Genomic DNA, 17301 nt, shown 5'->3' on the forward strand with positions numbered 1-17301 from the left:
GCAGAGGGGGAAGGATCAATGGTAGAGTCAGTGGGCACATCGGTAAGTCCAGGGGTGGCATCAGGGCAGAGGGGGAAGGATCGATGGTAGTCAGTGGGCACATCGGTAAGTCCAGGGGTGGCATCAGGGCAGAGGGGGAAGGATCAATGGTAGTCAGTGGGCACATCGATAAGTCCATGGGTGGCATCAGGGCAGAGGGGGAAGGATCAATGGTAGAGTCAGTGGGCACATCGGTAAGTCCAGGGGTGGCATCAGGGCAGAGGGGGAAGGATCGATGGTAGTCAGTGGGCACATCGGTAAGTCCAGGGGTGGCATCAGGGCAGAGGGGGAAGGATCAATGGTAAAGTCAGTGGGCACATCGATAAGTCCAGGGGTCGCATCAGGGCAGAGGGGGAAGGATCAATGGTAGTCAGTGGGCACATCGATAAGTCCATGGGTGGCATCAGGGCAGAGGGGGAAGGATCAATGGTAGAGTCAGTGGGCACATCGGTAAGTCCAGGGGTGGCATCAGGGCAGAGGGGGAAGGATCGATGGTAGTCAGTGGGCACATCGGTAAGTCCAGGGGTGGCATCAGGGCAGAGGGGGAAGGATCAATGGTAGTCAGTGGGCACATCGATAAGTCCATGGGTGGCATCAGGGCAGAGGGGGAAGGATCAATGGTAGAGTCAGTGGGCACATCGGTAAGTCCAGGGGTGGCATCAGGGCAGAGGGGGAAGGATCGATGGTAGTCAGTGGGCACATCGGTAAGTCCAGGGGTGGCATCAGGGCAGAGGGGGAAGGATCAATGGTAAAGTCAGTGGGCACATCGATAAGTCCAGGGGTCGCATCAGGGCAGAGGGGGAAGGATCAATGGTAAAGTCAGTGGGCACATCGATAAGTCCAGGGGTGGCATCAGGGCAGAGGGGGAAGGATCAATGGTAGAGTCAGTGGGCACATCGGTAAGTCCAGGGGTGGCATCAGGGCAGAGGGGGAAGGATCAATGGTAGAGTCAGTGGGCACATCGATAAGTCCAGGGGTGGCATCAGGGCAGAGGGGGAAGGATCAATGGTAAAGTCAGTGGGCACATCGGTAAGTCCAGGGGTCGCATCAGGGCAGAGGGGGAAGGATCAATGGTAAAGTCAGTGGGCACATCGATAAGTCCAGGGGTGGCATCAGGGCAGAGGGGGAAGGATCAATGGTAGAGTCAGTGGGCACATCGATAAGTCCAGGGGTGGCATCAGGGCAGAGGGGGAAGGATCAATGGTAGAGTCAGTGGGCACATCGGTAAGTCCAGGGGTGGCATCAGGGCAGAGGGGGAAGGATCAATGGTAAAGTCAGTGGGCACATCGATAAGTCCAGGGGTCGCATCAGGGCAGAGGGGGAAGGATCAATGGTAAAGTCAGTGGGCACATCGATAAGTCCAGGGGTGGCATCAGGGCAGAGGGGGAAGGATCAATGGTAGAGTCAGTGGGCACATCGGTAAGTCCAGGGGTGGCATCAGGGCAGAGGGGGAAGGATCAATGGTAGAGTCAGTGGGCACATCGATAAGTCCAGGGGTGGCATCAGGGCAGAGGGGGAAGGATCAATGGTAAAGTCAGTGGGCACATCGGTAAGTCCAGGGGTCGCATCAGGGCAGAGGGGGAAGGATCAATGGTAAAGTCAGTGGGCACATCGATAAGTCCAGGGGTGGCATCAGGGCAGAGGGGGAAGGATCAATGGTAGAGTCAGTGGGCACATCGATAAGTCCAGGGGTGGCATCAGGGCAGAGGGGGAAGGATCAATGGTAGAGTCAGTGGGCACATCGGTAAGTCCAGGGGTGGCATCAGGGCAGAGGGGGAAGGATCAATGGTAAAGTCAGTGGGCACATCGATAAGTCCAGGGGTGGCATCAGGGCAGAGGGGGAAGGATCAATGGTAAAGTCAGTGGGCACATCGGTAAGTCCAGGGGTGGCATCAGGGCAGAGGGGGAAGGATCAATGGTAGAGTCAGTGGGCACATCGGTAAGTCCAGGGGTGGCATCAGGGCAGAGGGGGAAGGATCAATGGTAGAGTCAGTGGGCACATCGGTAAGTCCAGGGGTGGCATCAGGGCAGAGGGGGAAGGATCAATGGTAGTCAGTGGGCACATCGGTAAGTCCAGGGGTGGCATCAGGGCAGAGGGGGAAGGATCAATGGTAAAGTCAGTGGGCACATCGGTAAGTCCAGGGGTCGCATCAGGGCAGAGGGGGAAGGATCAATGGTAAAGTCAGTGGGCATATCGGTAAGTCCTGGGGCGGCATCAGGGCAGAGGGGGAAGGATCAATGGTAAAGTCAGTGGGCACATCGGTAAGTCCTGGGGCGGCATCAGGGCAGAGGGGGAAGGATCAATGGTAAAGTCAGTGGGCACATCGGTAAGTCCAGTGGTGGCATCAGGGCAGAGGGGGAAGGATCAATGGTAGAGTCAGTGGGCACATCGGTAAGTCCAGGGGTGGCATCAGGGCAGAGGGGGAAGGATCAATGGTAGAGTCAGTGAGCACATCGGTAAGTCCAGGGGTGGCATCAGGGCAGAGGGGGAAGGATTAATGGTAGTCAGTGGGCACATCGGTAAGTCCAGGGGTGGCATCAGGGCAGAGGGGGAAGGATCAATGGTAAAGTCAGTGGGCACATCGGTAAGTCCAGGGGTGGCATCAGGGCAGAGGGGGAAGGATCAATGGTAAAGTCGGTGAGCACATCGGTAAGTCCAGGGGTCGCATCAGGGCAGAGGGAGAAGGATCAATGGTAAAGTCAGTGAGCATATCGATAAGTCCAGGGGTGGCATCAGGGCAGAGGGAGAAGGATCAATGGTAAAGTCAGTGAGCATATCGGTAAGTCCAGGGGTGGCATCAGGGCAGAGGGGGAAGGATCAATGGTAGAGTCAGTGGGCACATCGGTAAGTCCAGGGGTGGCATCAGGGCAGAGGGGGAAGGATCGATGGTAGTCAGTGGGCACAGCAGTAAGTTCATTGGAGGCATCAGGGGAGGGAGAGGCTGGAGGATTAATCGTAGAGTCAGTGGGCACAGCAGTAAGTTCAGTGGTGGCATCAGGGGAGGCAGAGGTGGGAGGATCGATGGTAGAGTCAGAGGACACATCAGGTTTTACTAGCGGTACATATATAATTATATACGAGCGATGCCCAGGTTATACCAGCTGCACGTAGATAATTACCGTATGTACAGGAGATACCCAGTGTGACGATCTGAAGTTGTAGGTTGTAATAATCAACTAGGCAGGTTAACAATGCAACTATTTTTTTATTCCTTACATCCATGATTGTACAGAAAATCTAGGTAAATAACCAAATTCAATTGCCCCCAGTCCGCAAGATCCCCACCCCGGGGCCGATAGTCCCCCTCCCCCCATACCAGGCGATACTCGCTGTCTCCCAACTTGTGGTTGGCCTACAGATTTCGTATCTCCCGCCACTATAGTCTGTAGTCACAGTTCATGAAATCCAAACAGATCCCTCACCCGTAGCAGGTGGATCTAGTCTAGCCGGCAACCGATCTCCGAAGCGGCATAGGCCATCCATCCATGGCTCCAGGACCTCAGCCTAGATCCTCTGCCCTCAATGTCACTCTCCCAGCTCCTGACTAGACATGAGTGAATGTGTTCGGGTTCCCTCTTATTCGGCAAGCTATAGCGCTTACCAAATAAGCTGCAGAGGGAACCTGGATACGTGGAGCGCTCCGGCTGATCAGCTGTCCGGGCCGCAGCTGCTTGTGTCGCGGCTGTTTCACTGTCACAACACATGCATGGAGATCCTGCGGGCCCGGGCAGCTGATCGGCCGGAGCGATCCAGGTAGTCATCTCTGCTCCTGATTAAGGGTATGTGCACACGTCAGGATTTCTTGCAGAAATTTTCCTGACAAAAACCAGACATTTCTGCCAGAAATCCACGTGCGTTTTTTTCGCGTTTTTGCATGCTTTTTTGACGCGTTTTTTTGTTCGTTTTTTTCCAAATGCATAAAATTGTGGGAAAAACGTGGAAAATCCGCAAAATTAATGACCATGCTGCTTTTTTTACCGCGATGCGTTTTTTTGCGGAAAAAAACGCACCATGTGCACAAGACATGCAGAATGCATTCTAAATGATAGGATGCATAATGTATGCGTTTTTAATGAGTTTTTATAGCGTTTTTATCGCAAAAAAACGCGAAAAAACCTGAACGTGTGCACATAGCCTAAAACTTGTGGCTTCTTTCTCTCCCTCCCACTCAACATTTGCTTTTAGCACAATGAATGAATCCTATTCCAGCAGCCCATCACCTGGGACTGATGTGAGACCCCCTGTGGTGACGGCCCCCTGGGTCTACAATCCACATCCACACAATGGCACTACTGGCTGTAAGAACATTGGAACGATGGAGTTCCTTGATTACTAATCTTGGGTTTGGCCTTAAGGTACCTTTACACTAAACAACTTACCAACGATCACGAGCAGCGATACGACCTGGCCGTGATCGTTGGTAAGTCGTTGTGTGGTCGCTGGGGAGCTGTCACACAGACAGCTCTCTCCAGTGACCAACGATCAGGGGAACGACTTCGGCATCGTTGAAACTGTCTTCAACGATGCCGAAGTCCCCCTGCAGCACCCGGGTAACCAGGGTAAACATCGGGTTACTAAGCGCAGGGCCGCGCTTAGTAACCCGATATTTACCCTGGTTACCATTGTAAAAGTAAAAAAAAATAACACTACATACTCACCTTCTGATGTCTGTCACATCCCCCGGCGTCCACAGGGTTAAAACTGCTTTTGGCAAGAGTGCTGCTAATGCACGCGCTGCTGCCGAGAGCTTCCCTGCACTGACTGTGTCAGCGCCGGCAGTAACAGCGGTGACGTCACCGCTGTGCTCTGCTTTATGGCCGGCGCTGACAGTCACAGGGAAGCTCTCGGCAGCAGCGCGTGCATTAGCAGCACTCTTGCCGAAAGCAGTTTTAACCCTGTGGACGCCAGCGGGGGACGTGACAGACATCAGAATGTGAGTATGTACTGTTTTTTTTTTAACTTTTACAATGGTAACCAGGGTAAATATCGGGTTACTAAGCGCGGCCCTGCGCTTAGTAACCCGATATTTACCCTGGTTACAAGTGAACACATCGCTGGATCGGCGTCACACACGCCGATCCAGCGATGACAGAGGGTGATCAGCGACCAAAAAAAGGTCCAGATCATTCCCATCGACCAACGATCTCCCAGCAGGGGCCTGATCGTTGGTCGCTGTCACACATAACGAGATCGTTAGCGGGATCGTTGCTACGTCACCAAAAGCGTGACGTTTCAACGATATCGTTATGTGTGACTCAGCCTTTATGTGTGCATAAGATCCAGCCTGCTCGTCTTCCTCTTTTACTGTCACTGAATGGAAACATTGATTCCTGAGGATGAACTGACGAGCAAAAAAATCAGAAAGCAAATATCTAATAAAACAACAATAATATAGACCTAACCGGTGCTCCATGCTGGAAAAAGTCTGCCTTCTGCATCCATTACAGCTGTGGACTCCGCTCTACGTGCATTGGACCAAGAGTCTTTAGTAAGTGGGCAGCTCACAAAAATCTTTGCTGTAACCAAAAATGTACCCAATGCTATATAAAATCTATATATATAAAATACATCTATAAAAATGTATTGCACATTCGTTCTGAAACTTTATTGGAAATTAATTCTGGCACCTTTTCCTTTGTTCACCAAAGTTTCTCTTGATCCCTTTTCTCTAATGGAAGGCCTGCGGACCTTCTCTGTGAAGCATCCGGCAGTAGTCCCCCATCATTCCATCTCCTTGATGTGCTGGTGAACTCTTTCTCTTTGCTCTTCACTACCAAGGTTTTAAGGAAAGTTGTCACAATGGGAATGTAAAAAATGTAACTTCCTATTCATCAGACATCCCAAGGCTTTAAACCGTTTCAGCATGTTCTCCACAATTGACTTGTGTTTTGGATCTTTGTTGTTACCTAGAAATTTCTTCACATCTTCTTTAAAAGAATCCCATGCCCTTTTCTTAACTGCTTTCATTTTTGTTTTGAACACTTTGTTGTTCAAGTTTCCAAATATCCGGATCTACAAAAATGCCTTCCTTCAGTTTTGCTTCAGACAGTCCTTGAAACTTGGTACAGTGGGGTAGATCGGCTCACTTGGCTGCACGTAGAGGTAGACACAGGAACGCTGTCTCTTTAAATCTTCCACTGGTTTATTAAAGGTACTGCATAAACCAGTGCAGCCTTAGCAAATCAAACACCGCTTTTCTGGCCTAACAGGAAAACATAAGTATAACGTAAGGTCCAGTCCATGTTCCGTGGCGATCAGTCTGCTGGTTAACAAAAAAAAGTTCAGCTTTCCTTATGAAAACACATTTTTCATAGATTGCACCTCCAGAAACACCCAACACTAAATGAGCCAGAAGGCTGCGTATTTATCCTCTGGACTTCCCCCACTCTACAGCTGTTCACTCACCCTAGCACTAAACACGGCCGACTAACCCCTCTCCGCACTTAGTGTGCTCGGTCCATATCACCGAAGCTAACAGCAGTGATACATATCTCCCCTCCAGAACTTTGACAGTGACTTTGTCACATACCCCCCCCCTGCCCAAAGCTGGGGGGTTTGGCATCTTCAGTCACCCAACAGGGAAGTCTAGATAGGACATTTGTGATACCGTGCAGCTTCCCAGGCTTGTGCATTCTTCCTTTTCCTTTCCTAATCCATCTCGGGGCTCATGATCTGACACTAGCCTGACATGTTGGCCTAACAGGTACCTCAGGGTGTCAATTGCCTATTTGATGGCCAAGATTCTTTTTCTACACTGGCATACTTTTTCTCGCAGGAGAGTTTTCTACTTCAATACAGGACTGGATGTTCCTCCCCATTTACTTCTTGGGACAACAAAGCTCCCAGCCGGACCTCGAAGCATCTGTCTGGACCATGAATTCCCTACTGAAGTCAGGTGCGATCAAGACCGACTGCTTACATAGGGCAAGCTTCAACTCTTGGAACACCATCTCTGCTTTATGATTCCATTTTGCCATCAAGAGTCTTCGTGCCCTTAAGAAGGTCGGTCAGGGGTGCTGCTGTCATGGCGAAATTCTGGATAAACCGCCGATAGCATCCCACCATTCCCAGAAACGCCCAAACCTGTTTCTCGGAGACCGGTTGCAGCCAGTTTTAGATTGCGTCCATCTTATTCACTTGCAGCTTTATTTCTCCTCTTCCAATGATGTAGCCGAAGTACTTTGCTTCCTCTTTCCCTATGGCGCACTTCTTTGGGTTTGGTAAGCCTCGCCTTCCTCAGCGCATCCAGCATGGCCTGGTCCTTCTGCAGATGACTTCCCCAATCCGAGTTGAATATCTCAATATCATTGAGGTAACCTGTGACATACATTTTGTGAGGGACTAGAATCCAGTCCATGGCCTTCTGAAAGGTGGCTGGGGCTCCTTGCAGCCCAAACAGCATTCTGTATTGACCTATGCAAGACCAAAAATGAGTAGTGGGCGGTTCCATAAATATGTGAGGAACCAAAAAAAATGGGAAACAACAATGTCCAAATAATAAAAGATAGAATCGTTATTGAAAAAATCTGTACTAAAACATGTTAAAACGGATGAAGGAAAGTGCAGAAGTGTCTGTGGTCTCCACAAAGATTGCTGAGCTGTAATGGTCAATCAGAATAGGGAAGCACGTTTAATGCTACGAAAGCTGACTAACCCGAAAACAAGTCTATTGTCTCATGTCATTGCTGATGTCACCACTTTCCAAGTCTTATGAACACCATATTATGGTTATGGAGGCATACGTCTTTGATTCACACTAGTTTTCTATGCTTTATATTTTTAATGCACTAGCACTTTATATTTATGCAGTGGAAACTTTACTACTTGCGTAATCTCCCTCTTTTTTGTCTCAGCAAATCTTTTTTTGCACTGGCACTCTAATAGACTTATTTTCATGTTATTCAGCTTTTTTAGCATTAACCCTTTCACGCCCGAGGGTGGTTTGCACCTTAATGACCAGGCCAATTTTTATAATTCTGACCACTGTCCCTTTGTGAGGTACTAACTCTGGAACGCTTCAATGGATCCCGCTGATTCTAATATTGTTTTCTAGAACGTTATAAGGGTTAAAAGTTGACCAGCGATTTCTCATTTTTCCTGCAAAATTTACAAAACCATTTTTTTAGGGACCTCATCACATTTGAAGTCACTTTTAGGGGTCCATATGATAAAAGATACCCAACTACACCCCTCAAGATACTCAAAACTACATTCAAGAAGATTATTAACCCTTCAGGTGCGTCCCAGGAATTTTTGAAAGAAAAAAATAAAAAATAAAAAAAATAACATTTAACTTCTTTTCACACAAAAAAATGACTTCAGATCCATTTTTTTTATTTTGACAAGAGTAACAGGAAAAAAATGGACCCCAAAATTTGTTGTGTAATGTCTCCTGGGCATGCCGATACCCCATATGAGGGAGAAAGCCACTGTTTGGGCACATGGCACATCTCGGAAGGGAAGGAGCACCATATGACTTTTTGAATGCACAATTTGTTGGAACATCATGTCACATTTGGAGAGCCCCTGATGTGCCTAAACAGTGAAAATCCCCCACAAGTGAACCCATTTTGCAAACTAGACCTCTCATGGAACTGATTTAGATGTGTGGTGAGGACATTGAACCCTCAGGTGCTTCACAAAAGTTTATAATCTTGAGCCGTAAAAATAAAAAAATCAAATTTTCCCCACAAATATGTTTTTAGCACAAAATATTGTATTTTCATAAAGGCAACAGGAAAAATTGCACCATACAATATGTTGTGCAATGTCTGAGTACGCTGATTCCCAATATGAAAGAGAAAACTACTGTTTGGGTGCATGGCAGGGCTCGCAAGGAAAGAAGCGTCATTTAACTTTTTGAATGTAAAATTTCCTGGAAATTTGGAGAGCCTCCTGATGTGCCTAAAAAGTGGAAACCCCCCACAAGTGACCCTATTTTGAAACCTAGACCCCTCACGGAATTCACTTAGTTGCATGGTGAGCACCTTGAACCCCCAGGTGCTTCACAGACGTTTATAACATTGAGCCGTGAAAATAAAAAAATCACATTTTTTTGTATCATACATGACGGCACCACGAGAGACGGGATTCGCCTTTCAAGGACAGGAAACCTTCAAGATAATAGGGGCGGCTCCTCTCCGCATCAATTGGTTTCCTGTCCTTGATGGGGAACCCTCAAGATTGAAGATCTGGACAGAAGAGGATGCCCGGGTCAGATGGATTTGGGCAGACATTAGTTTGCTGCATCCATCACCAGGTGCCGGTAGTCGCCTCGGGGGCCATGTGTATCCATGCCCCCCTGAGCGAAGCATGGCCACAGCCCGTGAGGCAATGCCCGGATGAAGATAAAGCCTTGGGGGCCACATTTAGTGATTCCCCCTGAAATCACAAAACCTGCTCCTTTTTTTTGTTTGGTCCACAGATGTCACTGTATGTTGCCCTCCCTGTTGACCTACGGTGGCCATGCAGCCTGTTAGGCACATCGGTGCCCAGGCTAGATAAGGCACCTCGCAGGTATTTGCTCCCTCCCTGTCGAGCACAGGATGCAGTTCCCCCCTCCATGGTCAGTACCTGCAAAGGCATGGTGTTCCCTCCAGAGAGAAAGATGGAGCGGTGTATGGAGGAGGCAGCGCTGCGGAGCATCAGGATGCTGGAATGCAGGGTAAGTGCCACGCTGCCTCCCTGAGATAAGGCCCCTCGTCATGGTCACATTCCGGGGCACGGTGTACTTCCTCCTCAGCCGGCGCCGCGTACCGTGTGACCGGAAGTAGTGTGGTGCATGTGTGCACAGGGCACCTGGGGCAGTCGGACGAAGGGGGAAGGAGGGCAGGAGGAAGCGCACACCGGAAGTGGTTGCCAGGTGCGCGCACAGACTTAAATACACTGCACAGGCGTCGGGGTGCTGGGTGGCCAGCAGACGCAGGATCAACCAGGTGATCGATTAATTGCATCTGCATGCACCGGAAGTGGTTGCCAGCTGCGCGCACAGACCTAATTGCAGTGCGCAGGCCTCGGGGCGCTAAGTGGCCAATAGAGGCAGGATCAACCAGGTGATCAATCTAATTAATAAAAAAAAAATGGGAGGAAACCCTGTTATTTATAGGCAGTCAGAAGTACTGCCGTTCATCACTAACCATTCCAGGTTGAATGTGAGGCCAGGATCACACACAGCGAGATACGGCCAAGTCTCGCAGGTTAAAACCCAGGTCTGGCACCGGCACTCCGGAGCGGAGCGTGCAGCCGCATAACAATACATGGAGCTGCATGCTCCGGAGTGCCGGTGCCAGAGCTGGGTTTTAACCCGTGAGACTCGGCCGTATCTCACTGTGTGTGACTCCGGCCTTACTGCTCTTGTCACGTGGCAGTTGGAAGGATGGAGAGTTTTTCGCCAGAACATTTACAGCCACAGCAAGAGGTGCAGGTGAGGCGGTCTTGCTCAAGTGAGAAGAGCCAGATATGCCATGGCAGCAGTGGAAGCCGCTCGGGCAGCGTGCGGACGGATAGTCATGCCAAGGAGGAATTTTTGGTCTTACTGGGGGACGTTGGAAAAACTAGCCAACCTCCGGATCCGGTACCCGTGCTTTTAAGCGTCCGAGTGGTGAGTGAACTTCGAGAAAGTCCAGCATGCTAATTGTCACGATATTGTATGAAATAGCATATAAGTTTAGTTTCTCCTGTTAGCCCAGGCTGTGGGCTAAAACACCCCCCCTTCCCTGTGTTTCTAACTGTCTGTGTAGAAGAGCTTGCCTTGTCAATGTATGGGGGGAGTTTTATTGAAGAAAGGTATTTACGACCGCTAAACGTAGCTGCATAGACAGTTGTACCAGCTTACACTGATAGAGAAGCTTCCAGAATCCATGAAAGTCCTTTGTTCTGTTTTTGTAAGATATTAGGCAAACCAATTAAGATAGGAACAGGAAAATGCATATTCTTAATCTCCCTCAGTGGATCTATCCGCCACGGTAAGCACGGGCTTCTAACTCCATCTGGTAAAGAAGTAGGGATTTCTCTGTAATTATGCATCCCAAATAGGACATATTTGATCTCATTAGAATGCCAACGCTAATACGAGATGAATGCTGGGTTTGTTATGACTATGACATGTTCTGTAGTGGAGTTATAAGCATTAGACCAATTGAGGTGGAATATCCCAAGACTGAAGAGATAGGAGGGACTGTGGAAGCCAGCCCTGGTGGTGATGTCACGGGCTGCGGGTTATAAGTTTCTGGCAGGCTTCCAGCAAGGGGTTGTTAGTTTTTTTTTACCTGAAGAGCCCTGACTGCAAGTCCTAATGCACTGGGACGTATGGGAACTCCACTAGCCTGGTTGCCTGCAATGCTCTGAACACATGTAAGTGTTATTTCTCAGTTATTCCCTGTTTTTTATAATTACCTTGTACATATTTGCAATTGTCTCTTTTGTAACATCCTTGTAAAATAACTTTTTATAAACAGTGCCTAAAAATCATTTATGGAGTATAATATTTAATATACTAGATTCGTTCTCCCTGTTCTAAAACGTATCCTGTCTCCTGAAGGGAATTACGCTACTGTTTTGGGTTAGCTTCGGACCCGTTTAATCGAAGCTGGTGGCAGCAATACCGTGTGCAGGCCTTTGGGTGTCACTGTAGCGACTGCGGCATTGATAATTATTGTTCCTGCCTGAGTGGGAGTAGTTTAGCGCATCGCTGCAGCGTGCCTAATAGCCAGTACATAGCAGGCAGCCTTTCTGGCGACTAATTACCCTAGGTGCAGTACCTAATCTGACCTGACAGTAAGGGGGCGCCAGAGAGCTGCAAGGTTTAAGTGGAACTGTAAGCGGGATATTCATAGATCCCTGCAGTTCATGGTATATTGAAGAGCAGTGGGATACCTAAAATAAGCCCCTGCTGTAAACTAAGAGGTCAATAGCCTTGTGTGTGTTTTTTTTATCACATTGTAGCAGTGGAGGGATAACTAAGATAAGCCCCCTGCACATGTGATAGCCGTCTGTTGGCCTATAGTCACCCTGATCTGTGACATAGGGGTGACGGTCACGGTGTGAATCGTGACAAATTGGTGGCAGCGGTCAGGAATCCTGACACTAATGTCTCTTCTTTTCTCCTCTCTTGTCTCCATATCTCCCCTCTTTTCTTACTTATATTGGGGGGGTGGAGTATAGGAGGTCCCCAAAAAGTATAAATCAAAAACTAAGAATAAGGAATGTCCCTTGTGCAAAAACCCTTTAAAAGCACCCTGGAATAGCAATCTGTGTCAGGATTGTATTAACAAAACAGTAGGAGAGGAAACACCCTCATTTACGGAGAACCTGAGATCACTAATCCAGTCTGAAGTCTGTAAGTCCGTAAAAGCATTACAGACAATCGACACAGATACCAGATCTAAAGACAAATCCAGCCCCTCAGTAGCATCTCAAAGGGACTCTTCGGAATTAGAGGAAGACTCGGATAGATCACGTTACTCAGAAAGTAGCTCAGATTAGGAAGATACATTCCCAGTGGAGGCTACAGACAAGCTTATAAAAGCTGTCTGCTCTACCATGGGGCTGATAGAGGAAAAAGCGAAAAAGACAGCCCAAGAACTCATGTTCAGTGGTCTGCAAAAGAAAAAATGAAGATCCTTCCCTATTAACGAACAATTACTAGGGCTTATTAGGAGGGAATGGCAAAAACCAGAGAAGAAGTCCCAGATAATCAACTCCCTGAAGAGGAGATACCCTTTTGAAGAAGAGGCATCCTCATCTTGGGATGGAGCTCCAAAAATTGATGTAGCAATTTCAAAGGTCGCCAGAAAATCCTCCCTGCCCTTTGAGGATTTAGGTTCTCTGAAGGAACCTCTAGACAGAAAAACAGATAGTTGCCTGAAAACAGCCTGGGAGACCTCGGTGGGGGCACTAAGGCCAGCTATCGCTGCTACTTGTGTAGCTAGATCCCTAAAGATATGGGTTGATAACCTGGAGGATCAGCTAGAGCAAAAAATTCCCAGGGAGACTGTCCTAAAAGCAGATACTCTGATAATACCTTATTTGGGCGACTTCTTGATAGTGGGGAAAGATCTTTCTCACTGTCAAGAGCCAGTCAGAATAGTGATAGACACACTACAGACGCTAGGATGGCAGCTGAATCTCAAAAAATCCAAGCTGGAACCAGCAATGATTCAGAATTTCTTCAGGATAACGGTGGACTCGGTGGCGCAGGAGTGTCACCTCCCAGAAGAGAAAGAAGAAATAATCAAACAGATTATTGTAACAACAGTAAAAAAAAAGCCAGAGATGACTTTAAGAAGAGCCATGTCTGTGTTGGGGTCCCTAACCTCCTGCATACCAGCGGTAAAATGGGGCCAGTTCCATGCAAGAGAACTGCAATGGTGTGTGCTGCAGAACAACCTGGAACTTCAGGGGCAGTTAGAACAGAAGCTCACCCTCCCGGTCTCTGTACTCCAACCACTCAGATGGTGATTACAGATAGTCATCTCCGAGAGGAGTCCCCTGGACATACACAGCCTCACGACGGACGCCAGTCCTTGGGAGTGGGGAGCTCATCTAGACACACTATGGATCCAGGATCCCTGGGCTCAGGAGGAAAGAAATCTATCCTCAAACGATTGGGAACTTCTAGCAATCGAAACAGCACCAAGGGGATTACGTCCACACTTAACAGGGCATCACGTGAGAGTCCTATCGGACAATTGAACAGCGGTCGCATATGTAAACCACCAGGGGGGCACCCGTTCTCGGTCATTGATGCAGATAGCCAAAAGACTTATGGCTCTGGCAGAACAGCATTTCCTCTCATTATCGGCCCTGCATATCCGAGGTGTAGACAACCTGAGAGCAGACTTTCTAAGCAGGAACCACTTAAGGCAAGGAGAATGGTCCCTAAAAAAAAAGTCAATTTTTCAACAGATAGTGTACATGTGGGGAAGACCCAGTGTAGACTTCTTTGCCTCAAAAGCCAACAAAAAGGTTCAGAAGTTCTGCTCCCTAAACCCAGCAGACAGGCCATTAGCAGTAGACGCCTTCAGGATAGAATGGACATCAGGACTCTTGTATGCCTTCACACCGATATGTCTCATACCAGCAGTCCTGAAGAAGATCAGAGAGGACAAGGCCTGGGTGATTGTGATAGCTCCCTTTTGGCCCAAAAGACCATGTTTTACTGGCTAGGGGTGATGTCAGTGACGGACCCATGGGTACTCCTGGAAGACCAGGACCTTCTAACCCAGGGTCCCTTCAGTCACCCTCAGAATTCCGGGCTGCATTTGACAGCCTGGAATTTGAAAGGTCATTGTTAGAAAAAAAAGGGTTCTCGGCTGGTTTAGTATCCACCTTACTTAGTAGCAGAAAACCAGTAACTACCAGGATTTATGGGAGGATATGGAAAAAATTCTTGTCTACACTCACCGGCCACTTTATTAGGTACACCATGCTAGTAACGGGTTGGACCCCCTTTTGCCTTCAGAACTGCCTCAATTCTTCGTGGCATAGATTCAACAAGGTGCTGGAAGCATTCCTCAGAGATTTTGGTCCATATTGACATGATGGCATCACACAGTTGCCGCAGATTTGTCGGCTGCACATCCCAAAGATGCTCCATACAAGGCAGGATGGATCCATGCTTTCATGTTGTTTACGCCAAATTCTGACCCTACCATCCGAATGTCGCAGCAGAAATCGAGACTCATCAGACCAAGCAACGTTTTTCCAATCTTCTACTGTCCAATTTCGATGAGCTTGTACAAATTGTAGCCTCAGTTTCCTGTTCTTAGCTGAAAGGAGTGGTACCCGGTGTGGTCTTCTGCTGCTGTAGCCCATCTGCCTCAAAGTTCGACGCACTGTGCGTTCAGAGATGCTCTTAGGCCTACCTTGGTTGTAACGGGTGGCGATTTGAGTCACTGTTGCCTTTCTATCAGCTCGAACCAGTCTGCCCATTCTCCTCTGACCTCTGGCATCAACAAGGCATTTCCGCCCACAGAACTGCCGCTCACTGGATTTTTTTTCTTTTTCGGACCATTCTCTGTAAACCCTAGAGATGGTTGTGCGTGAAAATCCCAGTAGATCAGCAGTTTCTGAAATACTCAGACCAGCCCTTCTGGCACCAACAACCATGCCACGTTCAAAGGCACTCAAATCACCTTTCTTCCCCATACTGATGCTCGGTTTGAACTGCAGGAGATTGTCTTGACCATGTCTACATGCCTAAATGCACTGAGTTGCCGCCATGTGATTGGCTGATTAGAAATTAAGTGTTAACAAGAAGTTGGACAGGTGTACCTAATAAAGTGGCCAGTGAGTGTATCTCAGGGCCCGATAGTGGCAATACTGGAGTTCCCGCAAAAGGGCTTAGATCTAGGATTAGCTGTTAGTACCCTCAAAGTGCACATTTCAGCTTTAGATGTATTATTTAACTATGACCTGGCAAGCAATAGGTGGGTGCCTGGGTTTATCCGAGCCTGTAGTAGAGCTGACTCTGTTCCATCCCCTACTCCTCCACCATGGGATCTAAATTTAGTTTTGACAGCTTTGACAGAAAGCCCCTTTGAGCCATTAAATACAACATCAGATAAAGTACTAACATTAAAAACAGCCTTGTTAGTGGCACTTACATCGGCCCGTAGGGTGGGGGGATTTACACGCGTTGTCAGCTGACCCCCCTACACGCAAATTATGGACAATTGAGTTGTATTAAAATTAGATCCAGCATATCTCCTCAGTGGTGTCAAGATTCCATAGGGCTCAGGATATAACCCTACCCTCTTTCTGTCCCAATCCTAGCAACAAGAAAGAGGAGAGGCTTCATTGCCTAGATGTCAGGAGATGTCTCTTGTAGTATTTAGAGGTGACAAAATCTTTGAGAAGACAGAGAGCTTTATTTGTTTCATTCCAGGAGTCAAGAAAGGGCCTTAAAGCCTCAAAACAAACTATCGCTAGATGGGTGAGAGAGGCAATTACACTAGCGTATAGTAGTGCAGGCAGAATTGTTCCACAGAGTCTAAAAGCCCACTCCATGAGGGCCATGGTGACGTCTTAGGTGGAGAGAGCAGATGCTACCATCGACCAGATCTGTAAGGCGGCCACTTGGTCCTCTCCGTCTACATTTTTTAAACATTATAGGTTAGATCTATCTGCTACCTCTGATCTCACATTTGGGAGAAGAGTGTTACAAGCAGTGATCCCTCCCTAAGAGACTACAAATCTCTGTAACTCTCTTGTGGTGCCGTCATGTATGATGGAAAAACACGGGTATTACGTACCTGGTAATGTGTTTTTTCATGAGACATGACGGCACCCTTATATTCCCACCCTTTGGATCACGTCATTAGTTGGGTGCATTTTTTAGCATTATACACTCCGGTGATTAGGAGTATAAAGGATGTATTATTTATATGGAACCTGTCACCTGAATTTGGCGGGCCCTTTTTTCGGTCCGATGGGCGGTGTTTTCGGGTGTTTTATTCACCCCTTCCTTTCCCACTGGCCGCACGCTGGCCGCAATATCGTCTTGAAGTTGATTCGCTTTCCTTCGTAGCACACGCCTGCGCAAGGCAATCTTGCCTTGCGCACACGCAGTATGCTTTGCCCAACTGCGGGCAAAGCCGAAAAGCATTAGTGCGCATGCGCCGGCGCACTATGTCCCGGAACACAGCGAAATACTTCCGGGACATAGTTCGCCGGTGCATGCGCACTAATACTTTTCGGCTTTGCCCGCAGTTGAGCAAAGCATACTGCGCGTGCGCAAGGCAAGATTGTCTTGCGCAGGCGTGTTCTACGAAGAAAAGCACATCAACTTCAAGACGATATTGCGGCCAGCGTGCGGCCAGCAGGAAAGGAAGGGGTGAATAAAACACCCGAAAACACCGCCCATCGGACCGAAAAAAAAGGGCCTGCCAAATTCAGGTGACAGGTTCCCTTTAAGTGTACACTAACCTGCGGAGTTCCTCTCTGTAAAACAACTGATTCTGAGAGTGGAGCCGCCCCTTTTATCTTGAAGGTTCCCTTTCCTTGAAGTGCGGATCCCCTCTCTTGTGGTGCCATCATGTCTCATGAAAAAAACACATTAACAGATATGTAATACCGGTGTTTCCCCACCAAAATTTTATTTTGGCCCCAACTTTAGCATTTTCATAAGGTTAACAGGAGAAATTACACCATACAGTTTATTGTGCAATTTCTCCTCAGTGCGCCGAAACCCTATTTGTAGAGGAATACTACTTTTTCAAAGCTCAGAAGAGGTGCCATATTGGAGTTCAGATATGCTAGAA

This window comes from Ranitomeya variabilis, chromosome 2, assembly GCF_051348905.1.
Source record: "Ranitomeya variabilis isolate aRanVar5 chromosome 2, aRanVar5.hap1, whole genome shotgun sequence".
Lineage (NCBI taxonomy): Eukaryota > Metazoa > Chordata > Amphibia > Anura > Dendrobatidae > Ranitomeya > Ranitomeya variabilis.